We start from the raw sequence: 7,590 nt of genomic DNA, 5'->3' as shown, positions 1-7,590 counted from the left end.
ACGTCATATTGACAGGAGAGTTGCTGTATATGCAAATGATAGCATTTTAGCCCAACTGCGCAATACTGATAGCAGTAACACTATCTACATTCTCCACGTAAGGAAATTTTATGCAGTGGGTTTGTCAATTGTAAATTGCATACAGTGTTAGTCGTTAGCGATTGGGAAACGAATGTAGGCAGACCGCATTCATCACCTTGATACGGGCTCAGTGGGGAACCACTGGGTACGTAATACGATCACATTTGTTTCCCATAGCCGGTAATTTGGACATCGGCAGCTGCATTTCTGACATGTTAAGGCTGACGGCCGTGCCCTACCTTCGAAGCCCCTGCAGTTTTATCTTTCAACAAGACGGCAGGAGACTACGCGTTACCCGTGCCGTAGTTGCCTACCTGGATGCAGAGGGTGTTCGATTGTTGCCTTGGCCACCACGTTTTCCAAATTCTAACCCACTGAAAACATCTGGTCATGAGTCACTGAGAAACTGGCACACCGTCATTCGCCAGTCTCTGTGATAGATGAACTCTAGCATACAGCTGAAGTTCCGTGGAATGTCGTACCCCCATCTGTCATCTGAGCTCATTTCGACTCGGTGCCCAGCTGAAGATCAGTTATTGCTGCCAAGGTGGATGGTGTGTGTAACAAATTTCGCGCATTGTACAGGGTGAAGCAGAAATGATGCGACAAACTTCGAGCGGTCGTAGAGGGGGTCTTGAGGAGCGAATAGGATAGGAACCCGTGTCCAGAAACGTCACCCAACGACGCTACAAGGTGTCGAACTTGTGGGCGCCGGCGCCTGTCACTAGACCATCCCTCCAGTAGTAAAAGTGACTTTGTACATTGAGTGACCATACGTGGAACCCCACGGAATGTTGTTTATTATTCAGTGATCGCGACTGGTTGCTACTGTCGCCAGTGGAGAAGACGGAGCTAACTGCTGTGTGAAAAGGCCTTGTCTCCTATGAGTGCGATGCTCTCTTGCCCCAGTTTCGAACACTTGTTTCCATACTCAGTTAATTTTTCTCCTGGTACACTCTAAAATCTCGCACGTTTTTCGGTGTACAGGAGAAAAATAAACACCAGATGGAAACACGTGTCCGAAATCGTCACTCACGGAGGCATCGCATTCGTAGGAAACAAGGCATGTCTATGCGGCAGCTAGCTCCATCTTTACCACTAGCGATCATGGCAATCAGTCACAATCACTAAATAACCGATACGATCCATCAGTGTACAATGCCTAGTTTGCTGCCGAAGGGGTGGCCCGGCGGCGGGCGCCGGCGCCTTAACTTCGACTCCCTGTAGCGTCGTTGGATGACGTTTCCTGACACGGTTCCCTCTCCTCGATTAGTTCCTCAAGACGCCCTCTACAACCTCTCGATGTTCGTCTCAACGTCTCTGGGACACTCTGTATACCTCCAAAATCACTTACAAATTTACACTACCGGCCATTAAAATTGCTACACAAAGAAGAAATGCAGATGATAAACGGGTATTCATTGGACAAATATATTATACTAGAACTGACATGTGATTACATTTTCACGCAATATGGGTGTATAGATCCTGAGAAATCAGTACCCAGAACAACCACCTCTGGCCGTAATAACGGCCTTGATACGCTTCGGCATTGTGTCAAACAGAGCTTGGATGGCGTGTACAGGTACAGCTGCCCATGCAGCTCCAACACGATACCACAGTTCATCAAGAGTAGTGACTGGCCTATTGTGACGAGCCAGTTGTTCGGCAACCATTGACCAGACGTTTTCAGTTGGTGAGAGATCTGGAGAATGTGCTGGCCAGGGCAGCAATCGAACATTTTCTGTATCCAGAAATGCCCGTACAGGACCTGCAACATGCGAAGGTGCATTATCCTGCTGAAATGCAAGGTTTCGCAGGGATCGAATGAAGGGTAGAGCCACGGGTCGTAACATATCTGAAATGTAACATCCACTGTTCAAAGTGCCGTCAATGCGAACGAGTGGCGACCGAGACGTGTAACCAATGGCACCCCATACCATCAAGCCGGGTGATACGCCAGTATGGCGATGACGAATACACGCTTCCAATGTGCGTTCACTGCGATGTCGCCTAACATGGATGCGACCATCATGATGCTGTAAACAGAACCTGGATCATCCGAAAAAATGACGTTTTGCCATTCGTGCACCCAGGTTCGTCGTTGAGTACACCATCGCAGGCGCTCCTGTCTGTGATGCAGCGTCAAGGGTAATCGCAGCCATGGTCTCCGAGCTGATAGTCCATGTTGCTGCAAACGTCGTCGAACTATTCGTGCAGATGGTTGTTGTCTTGCAAACTTCCCCATCTGTTGACTCAGAGATCGAGACGTGGCTGCACGATCCGTTACGACCATGTGGATAAGATGCCTGTCATCTCGACTGCTTGTGATACGAGGCCGTTGGGATCCAGCACGGCGTTCCGTATTACCTTCCTGAACCCACCGATTCCATATTCTGCTAACAGTCATTGGATTTCGACCAACGCGAGCAGCAATGTCGCGATCCGATAAACCACAATCGCGATAGGCTACAATCCGACCTTTATCAAAGTCGGAAACGTGATTAGGTACGCATTGAGACATCACAACAACGTTTCACCAGGCAACGCCGGTCAACTGCTGTTTGTGTATGAGAAATCGATTGGAAACTTTCCTCATGTCAGCACGTTGTAGGTGTCGCCACCGGCGCCAACCTTGTGTGAATGCTCTGTAAAGCTAAGAATTTGCATATCACAGCATTTTCTTACTGTCGGTTAAATTTCGCGTCTGTAGCACGTCATATTCGTGGTGTAGCAATTTTATTGGCCAGTAGTGTAATAATGTATTTAATGATGTATTGTTTCACTTAACTGCATATACACAATAATCCAAATTTCCTTATTTGTTACAATTCTTGGTGATGTAGTTTTACTGGCTGGCGTATGCTTTCGAAGCTATTTGCTTTCAATGTTGTTTGCTCTGCCAGGAGATTTCGATTTTAAGTATTTTTTTTACTGCTACTTTATTTTCTGCCCAATACAATAGCATTTACTGATATCTGATTAACAGTCAGCATGCCCATGTGTATGTTGGTTTGGTTCGCAGGTGGAAGGAGCCGACACCAGCCCAGAAGATGGAACAGCGCAGGAACGGGGGCGCCGAGTTCCCCCTTCTACAACTTGGTTGGTGAGCAAACTCTCAATGCTTGCAGTTATAATAACCATTTAGATTGTCACAAATACTTTTTTTCAGACTGTTTCATATCCTTCCAGCTGATTTCGTTTTCAACAAAACTTGTTTGTTCGTTGCCTACCATGATGTCATTTACTACTGTACAACTGAACCGGTACTCGAATAAAAGAAATTTGCGACTGAGAGATTGTAGTGGCTGTGGCAGAGCTGGTGGCACGCAGTCAGCCACACTTGACAAGGCCCTGCATCTACAGGCGACCCAGAGAACACGCTACGCTCGAGAAAGACAGCTATCCTGTACCAGGCGACTCTCTGAAATGCGAGGTTTGACTGAAAAGTAATGCCTCCACCTTCGTAATTCTTCAACAGTTGGCAGCATTGGTATGCAGCAGGTACTGGCTTGTTTCGTAGCCTCTTCTCTACAGCTCCAGTTGGCGGGAAGCCTCAGCATTGAACGGTTAAGTTGTTACAGTGTTAAGTATGGAACCCTGCGCAGACGGTCGGTCAATGCGATTTAAGCAACGTGCAGTCACTGAATTCTTGATAGCAGAAGGTGTCACTCCTAAGGAGATTCGTCATAGAATGAAAGTTGTTTATGGCGATAGTGTTGATGTGAGTACTGTGCGTCGTTGGGCAAGTAAGTTTAAAGATGTTGAGGTGGGAACATCTGATCTGCATTACAAACAAAGAGTTGAACGTCCTGTGATAGCAACCACTGAGTTTCACAAGCAAAACGTTGACAGATTGATTCAGGACGATCGTCGTATCACTCAGAGAAATCGCAAGCACAATCGGCATTTCACAAGAAAGTGTTGCTCGCATTATTGCTTTGCTTGACTATCAGAAGATCTGTGAACGATGGGTACCCTGGATGCTGACTCCTGAAATGAAAGTGCACAGACTTGAAATTTGCCGGTAACTCCTCGCGCGTTACGAGAATGAAGGTGACGCCTTTCTCCATTCTGCTTTCATTCTCTGATGAATCTTCTTTGGGGTGGCACCTTCTGCTGTCAACAATTCAATGACTGCACGTTGCTTAAATCGCAGTGACCGACCGTCTGCGCAGGGTTCCGTACTTAACACTGTAACAACTTAACCGTTCAATGCTGAGGCTTCCCGCCAACTGGAGGTGTAGAGAAGAGGCTACGGAAGAGTTACAAAGGTTGAGACATCACTTTTCAGTCAACCCTTGCATCAATCACGAAGTTAGTTTAATCGAAGTACAGTCATGATTGGCCTAGAAATGGAATTCTTTTTCTCTTTGGGCAATGTGTTCTTTGTATGTAACAAGTTAATTCGCGAGCATAATTACTGTTTCCGTTCGCCTCAGTGGTGAATTAATCTACATCTGTACTCTGTAAGCCACTTTACAATGCCTTGAGGATGGTACTTCACGTATTACAGTTTTTTACCGTGCCCTCCGTTCCTGTTACGTTCATGACGTGCAGGAAGGACTACTGTCGAAAGCCACTGTATGTGTGATACCGAATTTCTCAGATTTACCTGACAAGCACATCTGAAAACATGTGCACTGCACAAAAAAGTTAAACGGTCACTTTTTCGAAAACTTTCCAGGCGCACCGCCGCTCAAAATCGAAAAGAAATAGCCACTAAACCGCCCCTTCCCTCAGAGCCTTCTTTTACACACATTTCAGCGATCGAAAACGACAGTTTGCAGTATGACATGCAACAGAACGACATTTTTGACAAACTTTGACACTACTGGCACCCCCCTCCCGCAACCCCGCCCCCCCTCCCTCAGAAGGATCACGCCTTCTCTAATAACCTTCAAACATTGGACGAAGTTTGTACCCGTCTGAGAAAACGGAGGATGTTCAAGCATTTTTCGCCCTCCTGTTTCGCTCCCTCCCATAACATGGTCATAATGGGATGCAACATCTCCACATGGATGAATAAAACGGCAAAGGGTCCCTCTAAGCGTCCCAGTTCGGTAACAACTTCGGTGCTACCAATGCTCTTTTGGAAAGCCCTTTAAAAATGTACCTATACAGACACAGCCCTTGACCAATTCCTAGGTGCTGGAGGGCAGGCAACACATTTGTCACCACTCAGGTCACCTGTGCCTGCAAGCAGGAAAGCAGGAACTAGAGCAGCAGTGTAGCGACACTCAGATATAAGGTGATGTAGGGGTTGCGTGCCTGCAGGCGCCGAGGATTTGGTCAAAGTTTGTCTCTGCACAGGTACATTTCTAAAGTTCTCAACAAAGGTGCACAGTAGGCACTGGGAGTGTTGCCAAACTGGGGTTCTTAGAGGGACCCTTTACCATTTTATTCATGCCTGTGTTACTTTCACATGATCCTGCGATCATGCCACTGTATGACATGAAACAGAAGGGCTGAAAAAGCATAAACAGCCTCTGCTGCTTCAGATCGTTCAAATTTCATCGAATGTTTTTGAACAGTCCCTACCGATTCCATCCTGTATCTCTCTCTTTCCAAGCATTAATCCCGACTTGTAGGGTCTTCTGTTTTGCTAAATCTCCTCCATTTCTCCCTGTCGTTGACATCTTCTGGTCTTAAGCCAACAACGTGCATGTCTCCTCTGATGTTGTCAGTCCATCTCTTTGCCAGCCTTCCTCGTGCTCTTGTTCCTCCTGGGTTGATGTGGAGCTTTGTTTTTGCGACTGAGTTGTCTTGCTTTCGCATGACATGGCCATACTAGCGGAGACGGGTTTCCCTCACTTTATCAGTGATCAGCGCGACACCAAACCTTTGCCAGACGTGTGTATTTTTTACCTGGTCACATCGTGTCAGCCCCATGGACCATTCAAGCATTTTCATCTCCATGGTGTATAACATTTGCTCCTGTGGAGATGAAGATGCTTCGATTGTCCGTGGGGCTCACATGATGTGACCACGTAAAAAATATAGACGTCCGTTAAAGGTTTGGTGTCGCGCCGATCACCGACAAAGTGAGGGAATCCCACCTCCACTGGTACGGCCACGAGATGAGAAAGCAAGACAACTCAGTCCACCCTGTTTACCAGATCAAAAATTGCGGTCGTGCTACGCTCCAAAGGGTCAAATAACTTTCAAAGCCGTCGCATCCCCACAATATAGTTAGAGAATGGGTGAATTGCTGAGGTTGTTGCCAGTGTCAAAGGTTGTCAAGAACGTCTTTTTGTTGCATAACGCAGTAAAAACTGTCGTTTTAGACCACAAAATATGTGTAAATGATCTGTATAAAAGAATGTTACAAGTGAAGGGGTGGTTTCGCTCAGCCCTTTATGCCAGTTCCTGAGATACTTTCGTCTTGATTCTTAAATATGCATATACTAAAGCAAGTACTTTTTCTCATGTTCAGCTACATTGTTCAGATATTCAGTATTTTACTGTTAACATTTCTTCAGTTGTACATTCTCCTTTCCTAGCACTGTTCTGTCACTGTCAACTATATTCCTCTGCCACTGTGTCCCTCTTTTTCTCTCACACACCATTGTCTCCCTCGCTCTTTCTACACCACAACTAATATCCATTATCTCTATCTCTTTCCTGCTATCACTGTCTCCTCCTCTCTCAGAGTAAAAAAGAGCCAAACTTCCGTATACCAATATTTGGTGACAACTTTTAAAAATGATGATGAAGGTAGAATGAGGCAAGTGGTACCGCACTTTTCAGTCACAGTCTTTTAATAAAGAGGAGCATACTCGCCTTTTTGTGCTCCGATAGGAGCATTTTTCCTCTATTTTTCTTTTCTCTGCTACAACACGGTATGTCACTCATATGAAAAGAACTTGATGGGTAGTAAAATTTTGATAGTTTACTTATGTGAAATTGAAATAACGAAAAACTAATTTTACACCTCAAACCAAGTTTTACATGCACAAAGAATTTGCACGTGCTTCAGTACTGCAACGCAGACACTTTACATCGTAACGGAGACACTTCACATCGTATTTCTCTGTGCTGTCTCACTTTATAAACTATGTTTTCGCCTTACACCGCATTTCACGTGCATATTTAACGTCTACATGTTGTGTAACTTTTGAACCTCTGTATCTTGCAAAAGGATAAAGATATAGAGAAAAATTTCAAATTTGTTCTAGATCGAAACGTTAGGAATGAATCGTAAAAATTTTAGCCATTTGCTGTGCATAGCCGTCTTGGAATCTTCAGCTGGGTTTTGACGCTGGAGACAGCAAAAATATAGTAAAGAAAGCCCTTTTTGGGGTTTTCCGAGGAACAGCCCATGAACTAATGGTGTCTGCATAAGTCCCATCTAACCCACCGCAAACCACACCAAATGTAAAAAGAACCAACCGATTTGTTCCATTTGCCTTCCAAGATGCTACTCCAGGCGGGTGTAAAATGAATGTTCGTAACGGAAAAAACTGAACGCGAAAATGAAGATTTGGCCCTGTCTGAAGCAGATCTTAG

Source organism: Schistocerca cancellata, chromosome 2 (genome assembly GCF_023864275.1).
Source record: "Schistocerca cancellata isolate TAMUIC-IGC-003103 chromosome 2, iqSchCanc2.1, whole genome shotgun sequence".
NCBI classification, from domain to species: domain Eukaryota; kingdom Metazoa; phylum Arthropoda; class Insecta; order Orthoptera; family Acrididae; genus Schistocerca; species Schistocerca cancellata.
Note: the sequence above shows the minus strand (reverse complement) of the source record.